The 26,344-nt window shown below is 34.5% G+C and overlaps 1 pseudogene; it reads right to left on the bottom strand.

Annotated features, from left to right (window-relative positions):
- Positions 1 to 482: 482 nt before the first annotated feature.
- On the bottom strand, positions 483 to 1,557 carry LOC119805849 (annotated as a pseudogene).
- Between the last annotated feature and the right edge of the window lie 24,787 nt (positions 1,558 to 26,344).

Raw genomic sequence — 26,344 nt, 5'->3', positions numbered from 1 at the left:
GCTGGAAAGTGATCAAGGGTCCCCTGCAGGAATAACTATTGCCTTTGTCCACTGAGTCATCAACTCTCCAGTTCACACATGCTGAGTTTGGAGTAAAAATGTCTTCTTTCTCTTGCTCTTCTCTTGTAAATAAACATTCATGTTTATTCTTTCCTTTTTTCTGAGCCCTTGATCAAAGGTTCTGCTCCTCCAATGCAGACAGTTTTCTGCAAAGAAACCTTACTGGGATGACCTTGGGATCAGTAGAACCCAGAATCCCAGTTTCCTTCTAATGGGACAAAAATCAAAGCAGTCTAATGACAGGGCAGAATTTGCATAGAGTATACCGGAGTCCAGTGCTGCTCCTGTTCCTACCTGCCCTTCAACTCATTTACAGATGTGTTAAAGCCAGGCCTGGCAGCTGTGTTGGTGCCCACAGGCTAAACAGGTGTCATTAGTAACAATACTGACTGCTTTTTCTGTAGGCCACAGCCCACGGGGCCCTAAGATCGCTTCAGGCGTTTGAGGGGGGACTCCAGGAAAAGACAATGTGCAGAACCCAGGGAGACACATACTTCAGCCACCAAGTGGGGATAGGCCAGCTCGAGGTCTGAAAAACCTCGGAAGCATGAGCTGTAATGAAATCCATTGCCCGAGTTTTCAAATGCACTGCCCTGTGGAGGTCAGCCAGGAAGAGAGTGTGGGCAGCATTCTCCACAGAGAGATCCCTGCAGAGGGCCCTCTCACACATGACTTTCAAACGCTCCAGGCCATACTTGTCACCAGTTGCCAGCACAGCATCTGCAATGCTGTGGAGATCTGGTTCTTTCCCAGTGTAAATGAAGTCCATCATTGCCTTGAAGACTTCAGGTTCCAGGTCACGAATCTCAACACAGTTGTTTCTTCTCTCCTCCATGTCATGTTCAAACATGGCTCTGAAAACTGCAGAGCGAGCAGCTAGATGGCCTTGTGAGCCCGGAATTCCTGGCCAGCTACCACCAAGCAGCAGTCTGTGAAGCGGGAATTCTCCCACAGCTCTCCTAGCTCATCTACCAGTTTGCACCCTGGAATGTCAATCCCTGGCTGCATGTTCTGTTCAGAGATGCTGATGTAGTCCTGAACCAAGCTCACCTCACAGCAGAGTGTGAGTTTGTCATCTGGGAGAAGCAAACATGGAGTGGACAAAAGGAAGTTTCAAGGGAAAAACGTTTTGAAGCCCCAGCCTTGGTTTAGGTCGAACCTGACGACTCTTCCACTCTTCATGATTTGGGATTTTTCTCCTTTGGCATTTATGATCCAAAACTGGAACTTTGCCCACACGGGGCTCTTTGGACAGCTGAGCAACCCTAGGAAAACTGACAGGTAACCTCTGCATTCCTCATAGAGCCCATTCAGGTACACATTCATAAATCATTTCTGTTTGTCATTGGCTCCTGGTGAGAAAGTGGGACTTTTAATACATTTCTCCAAGTTTCCCTCCAAGCAAAAAGAGAAGTTGCTGATGGTCCATCTGTAGGAGAATTTCTTGACGCTGATCTGTGTGTAGCCACTTCTCTCAGCTGCCAGGTCCCCTGACATATCTGCTGCTGGGAGTGTGAAGGTTTACCTGGAGCCAAAGAAGAACAGGATAGTTTCTTCTTTAACCTGGGGATCACAATTACAGATTTTTTTTGATTTTTTAGTTTCTGTTTTCTCCTCTATTCTCTTTTCTCTGAGGCTAGTAACTTGAGTCTGTCTGAAATTCTATCCAGATTGCACTATGAAATTCAGAGATGACAGTCTAGAGTACTAGGCCCATTTCTTACATCACTCCACATTTCTAGATTAAATATTAAGTAAGAAGATGATTAGTTTTGACAATTACTCTTATATTGAAAATTGTACTGTGATTCTCTAAAGGAACAGAACACATAGAATGGATCTCTCTGTATGAAGGAGAGTGATTCATTAGAATGACTTAGGGATGCAGTCCTGCTAATCCCACAAAGGGTAACTGTGAAGGCAAAGTGCAAGAACCCAGTACTTTCTCAGTCCCAGAGCCTGATGTCTTGGCTATTCCTCAGTCTATGCTGGAATTCTCTACTGCCAGTGAAGGGAAGGACTTGCAAGGCAAGGACAGGCAGCAAAGGGCAGCCCCTTCCTTCTTCCCTCTCCTTTTATGCTTACAGCAGAGGGTGTGGCGTAGTGTAGGGTGTGTCTTTCAGCCTTTAGATCTGGATTAAAGGTATGTGTTTTCTGGCATCAATTCCAGATTAAAAGTTTGTATCTTTCAACCTTCAAATTCATATTGGAAGGGGATCTACTTACTCAACTTAAGCAAAAAATTTCTCACAAGTGTGCTGTCCATTTTAGATTTTCGTTAATTCCAAGTTTACCTAAGTTGGGAACCAAGAATAACCACTACAAGTGTCATTTTCTATGAGAAGATGATAAATGATTTTCAGTTCATTCACATTGTCGGATTAGATTGTTTTTCAATACCTTATGATAGAAAAATTTCATTGCGGACCTCTGTCCTCTTCAAAGTTTAAACTTCCATGCATACTCTGCAGGGCCTTAAAATGAGAGAGTATTCTGGTTTCGAGAAGAATATATTCAACAGTTACTGATAACCTCATCTTCCCAGATGAGAAAATTTTACATGAGCACAAACAAACCTGGCTCTTGAGCCATTTAAAAATATTCTAACGAACGAATAAATCGAAATATCACTGGGTCTCTGACATCCTCTGCTTGATCTCCAGACAGCATTCTTCTCTCTGTGGTGTCGCCCATACGCATGCAGTCATCTGTGGGCACCTGCATCTGTGTGTCCTGCAGGACATAGAATCAGGGACTTCCAACATGCTAGGCAAGTTCCCTACTACTAAGCTACATTTTCACTGTCTTACCCTTCTTCGGCCTTCCCTCATGTCTTCCTTTCTTAAGGCTCCTCAGGCTGTCCCACAGAGAACAGGGTCCAGCAAGGACACAGAGCACTTGTCACTGTTATTCTGAGGTGGATATTACTCATGCAAAACAACCTAGTGAGATTATGTCACAAATTGTTAATGGTGATGATGAAGATGATGATATAATTATAGTATATAATTCCACCTTCTTTACCTACTTTACCTTCTTTACCTTCTTGACCACCATCTTTTTTTTGATTTTTAAATATTTTACTCATTTTATATTTTATATTTTATATGGGTAAGGTTTTGTCTACAGAATTGGTTGTGCCCATGGAATAGGAACTCAGATCCTCTGTAACAATAAAGTCTCACTCTTATTTAAATTAATTAATTTAATGATAACCTTTCAAAATGACTTGTAAGACTTAGTGTGGTTACGGTAATAGAAGAGAAATACATGAACCAGGCATGGTATGATACCCTATGGCTTTGATCAGGGTATTCTGAATGCAGATGATGAGTCAACTCTGGAGGCTAAAGCTAACATGGTCCATACAACATCTTCTAACACAGCCAAATATACAGAGTGACAAGTTGTCAAAAAGAAAAAAAATGCACGATAGCAAGCATGATTACCTCCTAAATTCCTGCTAAAATGTTTCAGGCTGTCAAAGCTTTAGAGAACAAAATTGTCTTTCAGAGCCATTTGATCATCTTTAAGAAAGTACCTCTGATGGGATGGAGAAATGGTTCAGCAGTAAAAAGTGCTGGATGCAGTTCCAGAAGACTGGCATCCAATTCACTGCATTCACAGGACAGCTGACAACACTGGTAACTCCAGTTATCAAGGTATCCAGCCTTTCTGGCCTCTGAGGGCACCATAGGCTCACGGTGCACAGGCCAACCTGTATAACAGGACCCAGACATTAGTGGGGCCACTGGACATAAGCACAACTGTATCTCTGATGCAATTACCATGCAAGAGGTAAAACCCAGCACTGTGTAAAAATCTGCAACACCTGCCTCACCAAAAAAAGACTTAATCCAGCAAAGTCCATAGTTCAGAGAATATATCTAAATGTTCAGACCTTGCTCAAAATATACTAGCATTTTGGCTTCTGTACTGTTTCGTCTGGCTAATTCTTCTTTTTAACTGAAGTGTGTCAACCAGAATATGGTTTTTTGTGCTTAAAACACACCCTGAGAAAGGCTGGTTGCCAGATTGGCTTAAATCCATGTTCAAGCAGTATTGCATTTTCTCTCTCTCTCTCTCTCCCTCCTCTCCCTCCTCTCTCACTCTCTCACTCTCTCTCTTTCTCTCTGTCTCTGTCTGTCTCTGTCTCTGTCTCTCTCTCTCTCTTGTGTGCACATGTGTGCCCCACTCTGCATGTGTTTTTGCATTTGTGTGCATATGTGTGTTTATATATCATCCTATATATTTCAGCCACTTTGTTTTCCTGTAATTATAAATGGCTTTCTGTGATATGAGGACACTCCTGCCGATTAAGATTTGTGCCTCCTCCTGTTGGGGACATGAATTCTTTTGACTATGCCAGTACTCCAGAGAACCACCTATCTTAAATTAAACCTGCACCTGACACATTCCTAGAGTAAATATTTTTTTTAAAAAAATAAACGTGTTTATTGCAAAATTTGCAGATAGTAATGTTTTCCAAAATTTTTTATGTTTTTTTTTATATTTAAAAATTTCCATCTCCTCCCATTCTCCTCCCCCTTCCCGCCCCTTCCTTCCACACATACCCCCCTCCTTCCCTCTCCAGGCCAAGGAGCTATCGGGGTTCCCAAATCTATGTTAAGACCAAGGTCCTCCCAACTCCCCCCAGGTCCAGGAAGGTGATAAACCAAGCTGAGAAGGCTCCCACAGAGCCCGTCCATGCAGAAGAATCAAAGCCCAGCGCATTTGTTCTTGGCTTCTCAGTCAGCCTCCACCATTGGCCACATTCAGAGAGTCTGGTTTGGTCTCATGTTCAATCAGTCCCATTCCAACTGGAGTTGGTGATCTCCCATTAGTTCTGTCCCACCGTCTCCATGGGTGAACGCACCCCTCACGGTCCTGATTTTCTTACTCATGTTTTCTCTCCTTCTGCTCCTCATCAGGACCTTAAGAGCTCAGTCCGGTGCTCCAATGTGGGACTGAGTATTTTTCTTCATCTATCGCCAGGTGGAGGTTTTATGGTGATATGCAAGAAATTCATCAGTATGGCTATAAGAACTGGACTTTTAAGGCACAAATACTCAGCTGCCCAAGGAACTAGCTGGAGGCGTCTCCCTGGAAACCCTGGGATCCCTATAGAGTCAAGTCTTCTTTACAACTTCTTTAAATTCTTAACCAACTTCTTTACCATCTTTACCATCTTTTTACCTTCTTTACCTTCTTTACCACCTCCTTTACTTTCTTTACCACCTTCTTTACCACCTACATTACCTTTTTACCACTTTCTTTACCTTCTTTAATAACTTCTTTAACATCTTTATTACCTTCTTTACCTCTTTCCACCTTCTTTACATTCTTTACCACCTTCTTTATCTTCTTAAACTACTTTACCTTCTTAAACTTCTTTACCTTCTTTAACACCTCCTTTACATTCTTTACCACCATCTTTACCTTCTTTACCAACTTCTTTACCTTATTTACCACCGTCTTTACCTTATTTATCACCTTCTTTACCAAGTTTTTTACCTACATTACCACTGTTTTACCTTGTTTACCACCTTCTTTACCTTCTTTAAGATCTTCTTTACATTCTTTACCATCTTTACCACCTTCTTTACTTTCTTTATCACCTACTTTACCACATTCTCTACCTTCTTTACCATCTTTTTTACCTTTTTTTTCCTTCTATACCTTCTTTACCTACTTCTTTACCACCTTCTTTAACTTCCTTACCACTGTCTTTACCTTCTTTACCACTTTCTTTACCTTCTTTACCAACTTTTTTAACATCTTTACTACCTTCTTTACCTCTTTAAACCTTTTTTACTTTCTTTACCATCTACTTTACCAACTTTTTTACCTTCTTTACCACCTTCTTTACCTTCTTTTACTACATTACATTCTTTACCAACTTAAACTTCTTTACCATCTTTAACACCTCCTTTACATTCTTTACCACCATCTTTACTTTCTTTACCAACTTCTTTACCTTATTTACCACCTTCTTCACCATCATTACCACCTTCTTTACCATGTTCTTTACCTACATTACCACTGTTTTACCTTGTTTACCACCTTCTTTACCTTCTTTAAGATCTTCTTTACATTCTTTACTTCCTTTACCACCTTCTTTACCTTCTTTACCACCTACTTTACCACATTCTTTACCTTCTTTATCATCTTCTTTACCTTTTTTTCTTCATTACCTTCTTTACCACATTCTTTACCTTCTTTATTTTTTACCTTCTTTATCGCCTTCTTTACCACTTTCTTTTCCTTCTTTACTACCTTCTTTACCACCTTCTTTACCTTCTTTTTGGCCTTCTTTAGCTTCTTTAGTTCTTTAGCTTTTTTTACCTTCTTTACCTTCTTTACCACCTTCTTTACATTCTTTACCCCCTTCTTTATTACATTTTTTACCCTCTTTACCAACTTCCTTCCCTTCTTTACCATGTTCTTTACCTTCTTTACCACGTTCTTTACCTTATTTACCTCCTTCTATTATTTCTTTAGCACCTGCTTTACCTTCTTTACTACTATCTTTACCTTTTTTCCACCTTCTTAACCCACTTCTTTATTAAACTCTTTACCTTCATTACCAACTTCTTTTCCTTATTTACCTTTCTTTACCTTCTTTACCACCTTCTTTACATTCTTTACAACCTTCTTATCTTCTTTACCAGCCTCTTTAAATTCTTTACATTCTTTAACAACTTTACATACTTTACCTTCTTTACCACCTTCTTTACCACGTTCTTAACATTCTTTACCTTCTTTACCACATTCTTTACCTACTTTACCAAATTCTTTTTTTTACCACCTTAGTTACCCTATTTTCCACCTTCTTTAGCTTCTTTACCTTCTTTACCTTCTTTACCTTCATTACCATCTTCTTTACCTTTGTGACCACATTCTTTACCTTCTTTACCACCATCTTTTCCTTGTTTACCACCTTCTTTACCACCTTCTTTACCACATATTTTACCTGCTTTCCCCCCTCCTTTAACTTATTTGCCATATGTTTTTCTTCTTTAAAACCTACTTGACCTTATTTAACACCTTCTTTAACATTTTATCAACTTTTTTTACTTCTTATTTTTTTACCACCTTCTTTACCTTCTTTACCAACTTCTTTTCCTTCTTTATCTACATTACCATCTTTACATTCTTTACCTTTTATACCTTCTTTCCACCTCATTTACCTCCATCTTTTCCTTCTTTATTACCTTCTTTACCACCTTCTTTACCTTCTTTACCATCTTCTTTATCATCTTTACTACCTTCTTTTCCTCTTTCCTCCTTCTTTACTCTCTTTACCACCTTCTTTACCACATTCTTTACCTTCTTTCCCACCTTCTTTACCTTCTTTACACACTTTAGCTTCTTTACATTCTTTTCCTTTTTTACGTCTTTACCTTCTTGAATACCTACTTTACCTTCTTTACCACCTTCTTTAGCTTCTTTACTACATTCTTTACCACCTTCTTTTCTCTCTTTACCACCTTCTTTATCTTCTTTATCACTTTCTTCGTATTCTTTACCTTCTTTACAACGTTTACCTTCGATACCTTATTTACATTCTTAACTTTACACCGTCTTTACGCCCTTTTTACCTTCTTTGCATCTTTACAGTCTTTACCTTCTTACCTTCTTTACCTTCTTTAACTTCTTTAATTTCTTTACTTTACTCCTTCTTTACCCGCTTTTTCCCTTGTTTACCTTCTTTACATCTTTACCGCCTTTACCTTCTTTACATTCTTTGAATTTTTTACCACATTCTTTACCTTCTTTACCACCTTCTTTTCCTTCTTTACCACCTTCTTTACTACATTTTTAATTTTCTTTATCCCCTTCTTTAACTTCTTTACCACGATGTTTTCCTTCTTTATCTTCTTAACCTTCTTTACCATCTTAACCTTCTTTACCACCATTACCTTTTATATTTTCTTTACCTTCTTTACTTTTTTTAAGTTCTTTAACACCTTTTTTACCTTCTTTACCTAATTTACATCTTACTGCATTTACCTTCTTTGCCTTCTTTACCACCTTCTTACCCTTCTTTAACACCTTCTTTACCATCTTTCCCACCTTCTTTGCCTTCTTTACCACTTTCTTTTCTTTCTTTAACAACTTCTTTATCATCTTTACCACCTTCTTTTCCTCTTTCCACTTTCTTTACCTTCTTTACCACCTTCTTTACATTCTTTACCTTATTTACCTTCTTTACCTTCTTACCTTCTTTACCTTCTTCATTTTCTTTACTTTCTTTACCTTCTTTACCACATTCTTTATCTTCTTTAACTTTTTTACCACCTTCGTTACCACCATTTTTACCTTCTATACCACTTTGTTTACCTTCTTTTCCATCAACTTTACAATCTTTACCACCTTCTATTCTTCTTTCCACCTTCTTTACGTTCTTTACCACCTTATTTACTTTCTTTACCATATTCTGTACTTTCTTTACCCTTCTTTACCACATTCTTTTCCTCCTTTACCATTTTACCACCTTCTTTACTTTCTTTAACTTCTTTACCAACTTATATACTTTCTTTTCCACCTTCTTTACCTTCTTTAACTTTTTTCCCAACTTCCTTACTTTCTTTACCACCTCCTTTACCTTCTTTTCGACCAGCATTACCTTCTTTAACAACTTCTTTACCTTCATTACCACCTTCTTTTGCTTCTTTACCATGTTCTTTTCTCTTTACCACCTTTTTACCTTCATTATCACCTACTTAATCTTCTTTACCACCTTAATTACCACCTTCATTACCTTCTTTAACAACTTCAGTACCTTCCTTGCTTCTTAATCTTCTTTACCACCTTATATACCACCTATTTAACTTCCTTCCACATTCTTTACCTTTTTACCACATACTTTACCTTCTTTAACACCTTCTTTACCACCTTATTTACCTTCATTACCAAATTCAGTACCTTCTTTGCCTTCTTTACCTTCTTTACCACCTTATTTACTACCTCCCTTAACTACCTTACCACTTTCTTTATCTTCTTTTCCACCTGCTTTTCCTTCTTTACTTACTTTAACTCTACCTACTGTTCCTTCTTTACCTTCTTTACCACGATCATTACCTTCTTTTCACCTTTTTTGGCTTCTTTTCCACCTTCTTTCCTGCTTTACCTCCTTCTTTAACTAATTTTCCACCTTCTTTATGTACTTTACCACCTTCTTTACCTTATTTACCTTATTTACCTTCTTTAACTATTTTACATTTTTTACCTTCTTTACCTTCTTCACCTTCTATACATTCTTTACCACCTTCATTTACCACCTTCTTTACCTTCTTTAACAACTTATTTATTTTCTTTATCACCTTCTTTACCTCCTTCTTTAAATTCTTTACCACCTTCATTACATTCTTTACCACCTTCTTTACCTTCTTTACCACCTTCTTATCTATCATCTTTACCTTTTTTGCCTTCTACACTAGCTTGTTTGTCATCTTCTTTACCTTCTTTACCACCTTCTTAACTTCCATCTTTAATTTCTTTAACACCTTCTTTAGCTTCTTTACCACCTTTTTTAGCTTCTGTACCACCTACTTTAGCCTCTTTATCATCTTCTTTACCTTTTTACCTTCTTTACCACCTACTTTACCACCTTCTTTTCCCTCTTTATGCTCTGTACCACCTTCTTTACCTTCTTTACCACCTTCTTTACCCTCGCCTTACCTCCGTTATTAAATTCTTTACCTTTTTTACCACCCTCATTACTTTCTGTACCCCCTTCTTTAACTTCTTTACCACGTTCTTAACTATCATCTTTACCTACTTTACCAACTTCTTTACCATCTTTACCACATTCTTTACCTTTTTACCGCTTTCATTACCTTCTTTACCACCTTCTTTAACTTCTTTACCACCTCTTTACCTACTTTACCTCCTTCTTTAATTTCTTTACCCCGTACTTTAACTTTTACTCCCGTCTTTACCTTCTTTATCTTTTTTACCTTCTTTATTACATTCATTACCTTCTTTACTTGTTTATCTTCTTTACCACGTTTTTACCACCTTTTTTACCTTCGTTACCACCTTCTTTACCTTTTTTACCAAATTTTTAACTTCCTGGCCTTGTTTATCTTCTTCACCTTCTTCTACACTTTCTTTAACTGCTATACCACCTTCTTTACCTTCTTTACCACCGTCTTTACCTTTTTTCCACTGTCTTTACCTTCTTTACTAACTTCTTTACCTTCTTTACCACCTTCTTTACCTTATTACCACATTCTTTACCTTCTTTACCCCCTTCTTTACTACATTCTTTACCTTCTTTACCAACTTCTTGACCTTCTTTACCACATTCTTTACCTTTTTTACCAACTTCTTTACCTGCTTTTCCAACTTCTTTAGCTTCTTTAGTTCTTTACCTTCTTTACCTTCTTTACCATATTCTTTACCTTCTTTTCTTTTTTACCTTCTTTACCACCTTCTTTTCCTTCTTTACTACCTTCTTTACAATCTTCTTTACCTTCTTTACCACCAACTTTACGATCTTTACCACCTTCTTTCCTTCTTTCCACTTTCTTTACCTTCTTTACCAACTTCTTTACTTTCTTTAACATCTTCTTTACCTATGATACCTTCTATACCACTCTCTTTACCTTCTTTTCCAACTTCTTAACCACCTTCTTTGCCTTCTTTAACACTTTCTTTACTTTCTTTAACAACTTCTTTATCATCTTTACCACCTTCTTTTCCTCTTTCCACTTTCTTTACCTTCTTTACCACCTTATTTACCACGTTCTTTACCTTCTTTATCACCTTCTTTACCTACTTTACCACCTTCTTTACATTCTTTACCTTATTTACCTTCTTTACCTTCTTACCTTCTTTACCCTCTTCATTTTCTTTACTTTCTTTACCTTCTTTACCACATTCTTTATCTTCTTTAACTTTTTTACCACCTTCGTTACCACCATTTTTACCTTCTATACCACTTTGTTTACCTTCTTTTCCATCAACTTTACAATCTTTACCACCTTCTATTCTTCTTTCCACCTTCTTTACGTTCTTTACCACCTTATTTACTTTCTTTACCATATTCTGTACTTTCTTTACCCTTCTTTACCACATTCTTTTCCTCCTTTACCATTTTACCACCTTCTTTACTTTCTTTAACTTCTTTACCAACTTATATACTTTCTTTTCCACCTTCTTTACCTTCTTTAACTTTTTTCCCAACTTCCTTACTTTCTTTACCACCTCCTTTACCTTCTTTTCGACCAGCATTACCTTCTTTAACAACTTCTTTACCTTCATTACCACCTTCTTTTGCTTCTTTACCATGTTCTTTTCTCTTTACCACCTTTTTACCTTCATTACCACCTACTTAATCTTCTTTACCACCTTAATTACCACCTTCATTACCTTCTTTACCAACTTCAGTACCTTCTTTGCTTCTTAATCTTCTTTACCACCTTATATACCACCTATTTAACTTCCTTCCACATTCTTTACCTTTTTACCACATACTTTACCTTCTTTAACACCTTCTTTACCACCTTATTTACCTTCATTACCAAATTCAGTACCTTCTTTGCCTTCTTTACCTTCTTTACCACCTTATTTACCACCTCCCTTAACTACCTTACCACTTTCTTTATTTTCTTTTCCACCTGCTTTTCCTTCTTTACTTACTTTAACTCTACCTACTGTTCCTTCTTTACCTTCTTTACCACGATCATTACCTTCTTTTCACCTTTTTTAGCTTCTTTTCCACCTTCTTTCCTGCTTTACCTCCTTCTTTAACTAATTTTCCACCTTCTTTATGTACTTTACCACCTTCTTTACCTTATTTACCTTATTTACCTTCTTTAACTATTTTACATTTTTTACCTTCTTTACCTTCTTCACCTTCTATACATTCTTTACCACCTTCATTTACCACCTTCTTTACCTTCTTTAACAACTTATTTATTTTCTTTATCACCTTCTTTACCTCCTTCTTTAAATTCTTTACCACCTTCATTACATTCTTTACCACCTTCTTTACCTTCTTTACCACCTTCTTAACTATCATCTTTACCTTTTTTACCTTCTACACTAGCTTGTTTGTCATCTTCTTTACCTTCGTTACCACCTTCTTAACTTCCGTCTTTAATTTCTTTAACACCTTCTTTACATTTTACATTTCTCATGAAATCTTCTAAGAATTTAAATACATTTTATAAAACAGGGCTTATCTTTTCACCAACATAGTATAGAAAGTAACTGAACATTCCTTTCCATTCTAATAATGCTTTGAAGTATTGGAAGAGAGTGCTTCTCTTTTGAGAGAAAGGATTGTACATTTCCCATTAATGCTTCTTAGAAGTTAAATACACTTTCAAAAAAGGCTTATCTTTCTAATTACAGAATACAGAAAATAATTGAAGATTCTTTTCATTTGAACAATGCTGTGATGTTTTTGAAGAGAGTGCTTCTCTTTTGAGAGAAATGATTGTGCTTTTCTCAAAAAAGCTTCTAAGAAGTTAAATACACTTTCAAATGTAAAAGATTTTATTAATATTTACAGAATTTAGAAAGTAATTGAATATTCTGTTCCCTTCTAACAGTGCTTTGAAGTGTTTGAAGAGACTGCTTCTCTTTTGAGAGGAATGATTGTACATTTCTGAAGAATGCTTATAAGAAGTTAAATATACTTTCAAAAGAAATGGGTTATCTTCCCTACTACATAATATAGAAGGTAATTTAACAATCCTTTCACTTCTCACAATGCTTTGAAGTGTTTGAAAAGAGTGCTTTACTTTTGAGAGAAAGGATTTTACATTTCTTTCAAAAGAAAAGGCTTATCTTTCCAACCACAGAATGTAGATAGTAATTGATGACACAGGTTTACTTCTAATAATGCTTTAAGTTTTTGAAGAGTGTGGTTCTCTTTTGGGTGAAACGATCATGCATGTCTCATGAAAGCTCCAAAGAAGTGAAATACACATTCAAAAGAAAGGGCTTATCTTCCCAACTACAGAATATAGAAAGTAATTGATGACAGGTTTACTTCTAATAATGCTTTAAGTTTTTGAAGAGTGTAGTTCTCTTTTGAGTGAAACAATTGTGCATGTCTCACGAAAAGTCCAAAGAAGTTAAATATACATTCAAAAGAGAGGGTTTATCTTTCCAACTACAGACAATAGAAAGGAAGTGAACCTTTCCTTCACTTCTAACAATAATTTAAATTGCTTGAAGGGAGTGCTTCTCTTTCTAGAGAAATGATTGTGGCTTTCTCATGAAAGCTTCTAAGAAGTTAAATCTACTTTCATTGGTAAGGCCTTATCTTTCCAATTACAGAATATAGAAAGTTATGAACATTCCTTTTACTTCGAACAGTGCTTTGAATTGTTTGAAGAGAGTGCTTCTCTTTTCTGAGAAAGGATTTTACATTTTTTATGAAAGCTTCTAAGCAGTTAAATACATTATCTTCCCAACTACAGAATACAGAAGTAATTTAACGTTCATTTCACTTCTAACAGTGTGTTGGTTTGTTTGAAGAGAGTGCTTCTCTTTTCAGAGGTATAATTTTACATTACTCATGAAAGCTTCTAAGAACTTAAATACACTTTCAAAAGAAATGGCTTATCTTTCCAACTACAGATTATAGAAAGCAATTTAACATTCCATTCACTTCTAACAATGCTTTGCTGTGTTTGAAGAGAGTGCTTCTCTTTTGAGAGAAACGATTGTGCGTTTCTCATTAAAGCTTCTGAGAATATAAATACACTTTGAAAAGAAAGTGTTTTTCTTTCCATCTACAAATTATAGAAAGTAATTGAACAATCTTTTCCCTTCTAACAATGCTTTGAAATGTTTGAAGAGAGTGCTTCTCTTTTGAGAGAAATGATTTGCGTTTCTCATGAAATTTTCTGAGAAGTTAAATCACTTTGAAAAGAAAGGGATGACCTTTCAAACTGCAGAGTATAGAAAGTATTTGAATATTCATTCCACTTCTGCCAATGCTTTGAAGTGTTTGAAGAGAGTACTTCTTTTAGAGAGAGGATTTTACATTTCTCATGAAAGCTTGCAAGAAGTTAAATACACTTTCAAAAGAAATGGCTTATCTTACCAACTACAGACTATAGAAAGTAAATGAACATTCCTTTTACTTCTGACAATGTTTTGAATTGTTTGAAGAGACTGCTTCTTTTTGTGAGAAAGGATTTTATATTTCTCATTAAAGCTTCTAAGAAGTTATATATGCTTTCAAAAAAAGGATTTAACTTTCCAACTACACAATATAGAAAGTAATTGAACATTGCTTTCACTCCTTAAAAATGACTTGAAGTGTTTGAAATGAAAGATAATCTTTTGAAAGAAATGATTGTGCATTTCTCACTAAAGCTTCTATGAACTTAAATACACTTTCAAAAAAAGGGCTTATCTTTCCAACTACAGAATATAGAAAGGATTTGAACATTCCTTTCATTTCTAATAATGCTTTGAAGTGTTTGAAGAGAGAGTTTCTCTTTTGAGAGAATGGATTTTGCATCTCATGGAAGCTTCAAAGAGTTAAGTGTACATTCAAAAGAAAGGGCTTATCCTTCCAACTACAGAATTAAAAAGTAATTGAACATACCTTTCACTCTTAAAAATGCGTTCAAGTGTTTGAAGATAGTGCTTCTCTTTGGGAGAAATGATTGTGTGTTTCTCATGAAAGCTTCTAAAGTTAAATATACATTCAAAAGAAAGAGTTTATTTTTCCAAATACAGAACATTGAAAATAATTGAGCATTCTTTTCAATTCTAACAATGCTTTGAAGTGAATGAAGACAGTGCTTCTCTTTTGAGAGAATGGATTTTGCATCTAATGGAAGCTTATATGTATGTAAGAACATTTCAAATGAAAGAGCTTATCTTTCCAACTACAGCATATATAAAGTAATTGAATGTGAGCTCCCATTATCTCAGTCCCACCTTCTAAGTGGTGAACACACCTCTTATGGTCCTGACTTCCTTACTCATGTTCTCCCTCCTTCTGCTGCTCATTAGGACCTTGGGAGCTCACTATAGTGCTCCTATGTTGGTCTCTGTCTCTATCTCCATCCATCACCAGATGAAGGTTCTATGGTAATATGCAAGATAATTATCAGTGTGGCTATCTGATAAGGCCAGTTCAGGAACCCTTTCTTCTGCTGCCCAAGGAATAAGCTGGGGACATCTGCTTGGACTCCTGGGAAACCCTCTAGAATCAAGTCTCTTGCCAACCCTAAAATCACTCCCATAATTAAGATATATACTTCCCAGCTCCCACATCCACCCCTTCTCCATCCCAACCATCCCATTCCCTCAACTCTCCCCACCATATACTTCTCCATTCTCTCCCACCATCTCCGATTATTCCCACCTCACCCCCACCCCCGGGCTCCCAACCTCTGCCCAGCAATTTTGTCAATTTCCAATATCCAGGAAGATTAGAGCATGTTTTTGGAGGGTTCACCTTCTTATTTAGCTTTTCTAGGATCACAAATTATAGGCTCTATGTCCTTTATTTATGGCTAGAATCCACTTGTGAGTGAGTACAGACCATATTCCTCTTTTTGGGTCTGGGTTACCTCACTCAGTAAATTGGTGTCTATTACCATTCATTTGCCTGCAAAATTCAAGATGTCATTGTTTTTTTTACTGCCAAACAGAACTCTGAAGTGTATATATTCCACGCCTTCATTATCCGTTTTTCTATTGAGCGGCACCTAGGTTGTTTCCAGGTTCTGGCTATTACATATAGTGCTGCTATGAACATATTTGAACAAATGCTTTTGTAGTATGATTGGGCATATCTTAGGATAATTCCCAAGTGTGGAATTGCTGGGTCCTGAGGTAGGTTGACTCCCAGTTTCCTGAGAAACCGCCATACTGATTTCCAAGGTGGTTGCACAAGTTTGCATTCCCACAAACAATGGATGAAAGTGGGAAGTAGTCATATGGGCACAGGAGACCACTTCCTACATAGAACCCTAATATCACAGTCAATAAGAGCAACAATGAATTAATGGACCTTCTGAAACTGAGAAGATTCTGTAAAGCAAAGGACACTGTCATTAACACAAAAAGGCAACCTACTGACTGGGAGAAGATCTTCACCAACATCACATCAGACAAAGGTCTGATCTCCAAAATATATAAAGAACTCAAGAAACTAGACTTTAAAATGCTAATTAACCCAATTACAAAACGGGGCATTGAACTGAACAGAGAAATCTCAACAGAAGAAATTCAAATGGCCAAAAGACACTTAAGGTCATGTTCAACCTCGTTAGTAATTAAGGAAATGCAAATCAAAACAACTCTAAGATACCATCTTACACCTGTCAGAATGGCAAGTTTCAAAAACACCAATGATAGCCTATGCTGGAGAGGATGAGGAGTAAGAAGAACACTTATTCTTTCACTTCTAACAATGCTTTGAAGTATTTGAAGAAAGTGCTTCCCTTTTGAGAGAAAGGATTGTGCATTTATAATGAAGCTTCTAAGAAGTTAAATACACTTTCAAAACAAAGGGCTTATCTTTTCAACTACTCAATATAGAAAGCTATTGAGCATTCCATTTACTTCTAACCATGATTTGAAGTGTTTTAAGAGCGTGCTTCTTTTTTGAAAGAAACAATTGTGCATTTCTCACAAAAGATAAGAATTTAAATATACTTTCAATAGAAAGCACTTATCCTTCTAATTACAGAATATAGAAAGTAATTAATCAGTTCTTTCTCTTCTAACAATGCTTTGAGTGTTTTTAGAGAGTGCTTGTCTTTTGAGATAAATGATTGTGCATTTCTCATGAAAGCTTCAAGGAGGTTAAATAAACTTTCAAATGAAAAACCTTATCTTTCCATCTACAGAATATAGAAAGTAATTGAAAGTGCTTTTCTTTGGGAGAAACAATTGTGCATTTCTCACAAAAGCTTCTAAAATGTTAAATACACTTTTAAAGGTAAGGGCTTATCTTTTCAACTACAGAATATAGAAAGTTATTGAGCATTCCTTTTACTTCTAATCATGCTTTAAAGTGTTTTAAGAGAGTGCTTCTCCTTTGAAAGAAATGATTGTGCATTTCTCATGAATGCTTCTAAGAAGTTAAATACACTTTCAAAATAAAGGGCACATCTTTCCAACTACAGAATATAGAAAGTAACTGAATATTCCTTTCACTTCTAACAATGCTTTGTAGTGTTTGATGAGACTGCTTCTCTTTTGAGAGAATTGATTTTGCATCTCATGGAAGCTTCTAAGTAATTAAGTACACTTTTAAATGATAAAGCTTATCTTTCCACCTACAGCATAGAGATAGTTATTTAACATTCCATTCACTTCTAACAATGCTTTGAAGTGTTTGAAGAGAGTGCTTCCCTTTCGAGAGAAAGGATTGTGCATTTATCATGAAAGTGTCTAAGAAGTTGAATACACTTTAAAATGAATGGGCTTATCTTTTCAACGAGAGAATACAGAAAGATATTGAGCATTCCTTTTACTTATAGCCATGCTTTGAAGTTTTTTAAGAGAGAGCTACTCTTTTGAAAGAAACAATTGTGCATTCCTCACAAAAGATAAGAATTTAAATAAATCTTCAAAAGTAAGCACTTATCATTCTGATTACAGAATATAGAAAGTTATTAAACATTACATTCACTTCTAACAATGCTTTGAAGTTTTTTAACAGAGTGCTTGTCTTTTAGAGGAAGGATTGTGCATTTCTCATAAAAACTTCTAAGAGGTTAAATACATTTCAAAAGAAAGGAATTATCTTTCTAACTACAAAATATAGAAAGTAATTGAACATCACTTTCTCTTTGAAAAATGCTTTGAAGTGTTTGAAGAGAGTGCTTCTCTTTTCAGAGAAAGGATTTTACATTTCTTGTGAAACCTTCTAAGAAGCTAAATACAATATTAAATGAGAGGGCTGATATTTCCAACTACAAAATATAGAGAGTAATAAAACATTCCTTTCTCTTGTAACAATGCTTTGAAGTGTTTGAAGTGTGGGCTCCTCTTTTGAGAGAAATTATTGTACATTTCTCACAAAAGGTTCTGAGAATTTAAATATACTTTGAAAGAAAGGGCTTATCTTTCCAACTACAGAATATAGAAAGTTATGAACATTCCTTTCACTACTTACTATACTTTGATGTGTTAAAAGAGAATGCTTCCTCTTTGAGAGAAAGGATTGTTCATTTCTCATGAATGTTCTAAGAAGTTAAATACTCTTTCAAAAGAAAGACTTATATTTCCAGCTGCAGAATATAATAGTAATTGTATATTCCTTTCATTTCTGACAATGCTTTGAAGTGTTGGAACAGAGTGCTTCTCTTTTGAGTTAAAGGATTGTGCATTTCTCATGAAAGTTTCTAAGAAGTTAAGTCCACTCACAAAGGAAATAGCTTATCTCTCCCACTACAGAATATAGAAAGTAATTGAGCATTCCTCTTACTTCTAACAAAGTTTTGAAATGTTTGAATGAATGCATCTCTTTTGACAGAAACGATTGTACATTTCTCACGAAATCAAGAATTTAAATACACTTTCAAAAGAAAAGACTTATCTTTCCAACTGCAGAATATAGAAAGTAATTGATCATATGTTTACTTCTAACAATGATATGTTTATGAAGAGAGTCCTTTTCTGTTGAGAGAAACTATTGTGCGTTTCTCACAAAAGCTTCTAAGAAGTTAAATACAACTTCAAAAGAAAGATACTATCTTTTCAACTACAGAATATAGAAAGTAATTGAACATTCCTTTCACATCTAACAATGCTTTATATTGTTTGTAGAATGTGTTTCCTATTTGCGAGAAAGAATTTTACATTTTTTATGAAAGCTTCTAAGAAGTTAAATACACTTTCAAAAAATGGGCTCATCTTTCCAACTACAGAATATAGAAAGTAATTGAACATTCCTTTCACTTTGAACAATGCTTTTAATATGTTCGAAGATAGTGCTTCTCTTTTGAGAGAAACGATTGTGCGTTTATCAAGAAAACTTCTAAGAAGTTAAATACAACTTCAAAAGAAAGGGATTATCTTTCCAACTACAGAATATAGAAAGTAATTGAACATTCCTTTCAAATCTAACAATGCCTTATATTGTTTGTACAATGTGCTTCTTTTTGAGTGAAAGAATTTTACATTTTTCCTGAAAACTTCTAAGATGGTAAATACACTCTCAAAAATGGGTATCTTTTCAACTACAGAATACAGAACGTAATTGAAAATTCCTTTCACTACTTACAACGCTTTGAATTGTTTAAAGAGATTACTTCATTTTTGTGAGAAAGGATTGTTCTTTTCTCATGAAAGTTCTAAGAATTTAAATACACTTTCAAAAGAAATGGCTTATATTTCCAACTACAGAATAAAAAGTAAGTGAACATTCCTTTCACTTCTAACAATGCTTTGAACTGTTAGAAGAGAGTGCTTCTCTTTTCAGAGAAATGATTTTACATTTCTCCAGAAGGCTTCTAAGTAGTTAAATACACATTCAAAGAAAGGGTGTATCTTTCCAACTACAGAATGTAGTAAGTAATTGAACATTCCTTTCATGTCTCACAATGCTTTGAAGTGATAGAAGAGTGTTCTTCTCTTTTGAGAGAAATGATTGTGTGATTTTCATGAAAGCTTCTGAGAATTAAAATACTCTTTCAAAAGAAAGGGCATATCTTTTCAATTACAGAATATAGAAAGTAATAGAACATTCATTCACTTCTAACAATGCTTTGAACTGTTTGAAGAGAGTGCTTCTCTTTTGAGAGAATAGATTTTACATAGCTCATGAAAGTTTCTAAGAAGTTAAATACACTTTCAAAAGAAATGATTTATCTTTCCAACTACAGAATATAGAATGTAATTGAACATTCCTTTCACTTCTTAAAATGTTTTTAAGTGTTTGAAGAGAGTTCCTATTACTTCTAACAATGTGTTTAAGTGTTTGAACAGTGTGCATCTCTTTTCAGAGAAATGACTGTGACATTCTCATGAAAGATTCTGAGAATTTGAATAGACTTTTAAAAGAAAGGGCTTATCTTCCCAACTACAGAATTTAGAAAATAATTAAACAGTCCTTTCACTTCTAACCATGCCTTGAAATGTTGGAAGAGAGTACTTCTCTTTTGAGAAAAATGATTGTGTGTTTCTCAAGAAAGCTTCTAAGAAGTTAAATACTCTTTCAAAAGAAAAGGCTTATCTTTCTAATTACAAAATATAGAAAGTAATTGAAGATTCTTTTCACTTCTAACAATGCTTTGATGTGTTTGGAGAGAGGGTTTCTCCTTTGAGAGAAATGATTGTGCATTTCTCAAGAAAGCTTCTATGAAGTTAAATACTCTTTAAAAGTAAGGACGTATCTTTCCAATTATAGAATATAAGAAGTAATTAATCAATCTTTTTGCTTCTAACAATACTTTTAAATGTTTGAAGAAAGTTCTTCTCTTTTGAGAGAAAGATTGTTCATTTCTCATGACAGTCCTAAGAAGTTAAATACACTTTCAAAAAAGGGCTTATCTTTCCAACACCAAAGTATAGAAATTAATTGAACATTCCACTCCCTTCTAACAATGCTTTGAAGTGATTGAGGAGAGTTCTTGTTTTTTGACAAAAACTATTGTACATTTCTCAAGAAAGATACTTAGAAGTTAAGTATACTTATAAAAGAAAGGGCTTATCTTTCCAACTATAGAATATAAAAAGTAAATGAACATTCCTCTCACTTCTAATAATGTTTTGAATTGTTTGAAGACTTTGCTTCTCTTTTGAGAGAAACAGTTGTGCATTTTTCAAGAAAGCTTCTAAGTAGTTAAAAACACTTTCAAAAGTGGGGCTTATGTTTCCAACTACAGATTAATAAAAAGTAATTGAACATTCCTTTCACTTCTAACAATGCTTTGAAATGTTTGAAGAGAGTGCTTTCTTTTGAAAGGATTTTACGTTTCTCATGAAAGCTTCTAAGAAGTTGAATACACTTTCAAAAGAAATGGCTTACCTTTCCAAATACAGAATATAGAAAGTTATAAAACATTACTTTCTCTTTTAACAATACATTGAAGTGTTTGAAGTGTGTGCTTCTCTTTTCGGAGAAACAATTGTGTGTTTCTCATGAAATCTTCTGAGAATTTAAATACACCTTCAATGGAAAGGGCTTATCTTTCCAACTACAGAATATAGAAAAAAATTGAACATTCCTTTCGATTGTAACAATGCTTTCAAGTGTTTGAAGAAAGTGCTTCTCTTTGGCAAGAAATGATTGTGAATTTCTCAAGAAGCTTCTAAGAAGATGAATACACTTTCAAAAGAAAGGGCTTATCTTTCCAACAACAGAATATAGAACATAATTGAACATTCCTTTCACTTCTAAAATGCTTTGAAGTGTTTGAAGACAAGGCTTCTTTTTTATGAGAAACGATTGTGCATTTCTCAAGAAAGCTTTAAGTAGTTAAATACACTTTCAAAAGAGGGGGCTTATCTTTCCAACTACAGAATATAGAAATTTTTTGAACATTCTTTTCACTTCTATCAATGCTTTCAAGTGTTTGAAGAGAGTGCTTCTCTTTTGAGAGAAATGATTGTTCATTTCTCACAAAAGTTCAAGAAGTTTAATATGCTTTCAAAAATGCATATTTTTCCAACTACAGAATATAGAATGTAATTGGAAATTTTTTCACTTCTAACAATGCTTTGAAATGCTTGGAGAGTATGCTTCTCTTTTGAGAGAAAAGATTGTTCATTTCTCATGAAAGTTCTAACATTAAATGCACTTTCAAAAGAAAGGGCTTACGTTTCCAACTACAGAATATAGAAAGTTCTTGAAAATACCTTTTTCTTGTAACAATGCTTTGAAGTGTTCAAAGAAAGTGCTTCTCTTTTGAGAGAAATGATTGTGTGTTTCTTACAAATGCCACAAAGTAGCTAAACACACTTTCAAAAGAAAGGTCTCATCTTTTCAACTCCAGATTATAGAAAGTAACTGAACATTTTTTTTCATTTCTAACAATTCTTTGAGGTTTTGAAGACAGTCTATGTATTGTACATTTCTCACAAATGCTTCCATTAAAGCAAGTGCACTTTCAAATGAAAAGGCTTATCTTTCCAAATACAGCATATAGAAAATAATTTAACAGTCCATTCACTTCTAACAATGCATTAAAATCTTTATAGAGAGTGCTTCTCTTTTGAGAGAAAGAAATTGCATTTCTCACGAAAGCTTCTAAGGAATTAAGCACACTTTCAAAGGAAACTGCTTATCATCTCAACTACAGCACACAGAAAGTAAATGAACATTCTTCTCCTAACAATGCTTTGAAGTGTTTGAATAGAGTGCTTCTCTATTGAGAGTAACAACTGTGCATTTCTCATGAAAGGTTCTAAGAAGCTAAATACACTTTTGAAGGAAGGGGCTTATTCTGACTTCAGCATATAAAGAGTAATTGAACATAACTTTCACTTCTGACAGTGCCTTGAAGTGTTTGAAGAGAGTGCTTCTCCTCTGAGAGAAAAGATTGTACATTTCTCAGAAAGCTTCTAAGGAAGTAAATACACTTTCAAAAGAAAAAAGCTTATCTTTGCCAACAGATTATAGAAGGTAATTGAAAACTCCATTCGCATCTAACAATGCTTTGAATTGTTTGAAGAGAATGCTTCTCTTTTGAAAGAAACAATTGTTTATTTCTCAAGAAAGCTTCAAAGAAGCTAAATAGACTTTCAAAAATGGATGATCATTACAGCTATAACATATAAAAAGTAATTGAACATTCCATTCACTTCTAACAATGCTTTGAAGTGTGTGATGAGAGTGTTTCTCTTTTGAGAGAAATGATTATGCATTTCTCATGAAAGCTTCTAAGAAGTTAAATACACTATCAAATGAAAGGGAATATCTTTCCAGCTACAGAATATAGAAAGTAATTGAACATTCCTTTAACTTCTACCAATGCTTTGAAGTGTTAGAAGAGAGTGCTGCTCTTTTGGAGAAAGGACTGTACATTTCTCATGAAAGCTTCTGAGAAGTTAAATACACTTTCAAAAAACGTGCTTATCAATCCGACTACAGCATATAGAAAGTAATGGAGCATTTCTTTCACTTCTAACAATGCTTTGAAGTGTTTGAAGAGAGTGCTTCTCTTTTGAGAAAAAGAATTTTGCATTTTCATGAAAGCTTCAAAAAATTATATATACTTTCAAAGAAATGGCTTATTTTTGTAACTACAGAACATAGACAGCAATTGAACATTTCTTTCACTTACAACAATCCTTTGGAGTGTTTGAAGAGAGTGCTTATCTTGTGAGAGAAAGGATTGTGTGTTTCTCACCAAAGCTTCTAAGTTTGTAAGTACACATTCAAAAGAAAAATCTTATCTTTCCTACTACACTATATAAAAATAACATTCCTTTCATTCTAACATTGCTTTGAAGTATTTGAAGTGAGTGCTGATCTTGTGAGAGAAAGGACTGTGCATTTTTCACCAAAGCTTCTAAGTTTGTTAGTCCACATTCTAAAGAAAAACTTACCTTTCCTACTATAGCATGTAAGAGAAATTGAACATTACTTTCACTTCTAACAATGCTTTGAAGTGTTTGAAGAGAGTTTTACTATTTTGAGAGAAAGGATTGTGCATTTCTCACAAAAGTCTGAGGAAATAATTCCACTTTAAAAAGAAAAAAGCTTATCTTTCCAACTACAGCATATAGAAAGTAACTGAACAGTCCATTCAAGTATAACAATGCTTTGAAGTATTTGAAGGAGTGCTTCTTTCTAAGAGAAATGATTGCATTTCTCATGAAAGCTTCAAAGATGTTAAATCCACTTCCAAAGAGAGTGCTTATCATTCCAACTACAGCATATAGAAAGTAAATGAACATTCTTTTCACTTCTAACAATGCTGTGAAGTGTTTGAAGAGAGTGCTTCACTTTTCAAAGAAAAGATTGTGCCTTTCTCATGAAAATCTAATGAAGTAAATACACTTTCAAAGGAAAATGCTTATCTTTCCAGATACAGCACGTAGAAAGGAATTTAATACTCGATTCACTTCTAACAATGCTTTGAAATGTTTGAAGAGATTGCTTCTCTTTTGAGGAAAACATTGTGCATTTCATACAAAAGCTTCTAAGAAGGTAAATACACTTTAAAAACAAAGGGCTTATCTTCATAAGTACAGAATATAGAAAGTAATTGTAAATTACTGTCACTTCTAAAAATTCTTTGAAGTTTTGAAAGAGAGTGCTTCACTTTTGAGAGAAAGTATTGTACATTTCTCATGAAAGCTTCTAAGAAGGTAAATTCACTTTCAAAACAAAGGCATATATTTCCAACTATAGAATATAGAATGTAAGTAAACATTCCTTTCACTTCTAACAATGCTTTGAAGTGTTTCAATAGAATGCTTTTCTTTTGGAGAAAGTATTGTACATTTCTCACAAAAGCTTCTTAGAAGTTGAATACAATTTCAAGATAAAAAGCATAACTTTCCAACTACAGAATATAAAAATTAATTGAACATTCCATTCACTTCAAGCAACGCTAAAGTGTTGAAAGGGAATGCTTCACTTTTGAGAGAAAATATTTTACATTTCTCATGAAAGCTTCTAAGAACTTAAATTCACTTTAAAAAGAAAGGGCTTATCTTTCCAACTACAGAATATAGAAAGTAATTGAAGAATCTTTTCACTTCTAACCATGCTTTGAAGTGATTGAAGAGAGTGCTTCACTTTAAGAGAAAGGATTGTACATTTCTCATCAAAGCTTCTAAGAATTTGAATCCACTTTCAAAACAAAGGGCATATCATTCCAACTACAGAATAAAGGAAGTAATTGAATATTATTTTCACTTCCAACAATGCTGAAGTGTTGAAAGAGAAAAAGGATTTTTAGAAAAAGGATTGTACATTTCTCATTAAAGCTCATAGGAAGTTAAGTTTACTTTGAAATGAAAGCCTTATATTTCCAACTACAGAATATAGAATGTATGTGAACATTCCTTTCAATTCTAACAATGCTTTGAAGTGCTTCAAGAGAGTGCTTCTCTTTTAAGAGGAAGGATTGAACATTTCTCATCAAAGCTTCTGAAAAGTTGAATACACTTTCAAAAGAAATGGGTTATCTTTCCAACTACAGAATGCAGAATGTAAATAAACATTCCTTTCACTACTAACAATGCTTTGATGTGCTTCAAGAGAGTGGTTCCCTTTTGAGAGAAAGGATTGTACATTTCTCATGAAAGCTTCTGAAAAGTTGAATACACTTTCCAAAGAAAGAGTATAACTTTGAAGCTACAGTATATAGAAAGCAATTGAACATTACTTTCACTTCTAACAATGCTTTAAAGTGGTGGAAGAGAGTGTTTATTTTTGGGAGAAAGTTTTTTACATTAATCATTAAAGCTTCTAAGAAGTTAAATACACTTTCAAAACAAAGAGCTTGTCTGTCCAACTATAGAATATAGAAAGTAATTGTACATTACTTTCACTTCTAACAATGCAAAAGTTTTGAAAGAGAGTGCTTCACTTTTGAGAGAAAGTATTGTACATTTCTCAAGAAAGCTTACAAGAAGTTAAATTCACTTTCAAAAGAAAGGGCTTCTCTTTCCAACTACAGTATATAGAATATAAATGAACATTCCTTTCACTACTAACAATGTTTTGAAGTGCTTCCAGAGAATAGTTCCCTTTTGAGTAAAAGGATTGTACATTTTCATGAAAGCTTTTGAGATGTTGAATACACTTTAAAAAGTGATGGCATAAATTTCCAACTACAGAATATAGAAAGCAATTGGACATTTCTTTTACTTCTAACAATGCTTTGAAATGTTGGAAGGCAGTGCTTCTCTTTTGGGACAAAGGATTGTACATTTTTCATGAAAGATTCTAAGAAGTTAAATATACTTTAAAAAGAAAGGTTATATCTTTCCAACTACAGAATATAGAATGTAAATGAAAATTCCTTTCACTTCTAACAATGCTTTGAAGTGCTTCAAGAGAATATTTCTCTTTTGAGAGAAAGCATTGTGCATTTCTCATGAAAGCTTCTAAGAAGTTAAGTATACTTTCAAAACAAAGTGTTAATCATTCCAACTACAAAGTATAGGAAGCAATTGAACATTCCTTTCACTTCTAATAATGCTTTGAAGTGATGGAAGACAGTGTTTTTCTTTTGGAGAAAATATTTTACATTTCTAATGAAAGCTTCTAAGAAGTTAATTACACTTCCAAAACAAAGGGGTTGTCTTTGAAACTACAGAATATAGAAAGTAATTGAGCATTACTTTCACTTCTAACAATGTGGAAGTGTTGAAAGAGAATGCT

Source organism: Arvicola amphibius, unplaced genomic scaffold (assembly GCF_903992535.2).
Source record: "Arvicola amphibius unplaced genomic scaffold, mArvAmp1.2, whole genome shotgun sequence".
NCBI classification, from domain to species: domain Eukaryota; kingdom Metazoa; phylum Chordata; class Mammalia; order Rodentia; family Cricetidae; genus Arvicola; species Arvicola amphibius.
The sequence above is the reverse complement of the archived record's forward strand: the minus strand, read 5'-3'. Positions and strand labels throughout refer to the sequence as shown.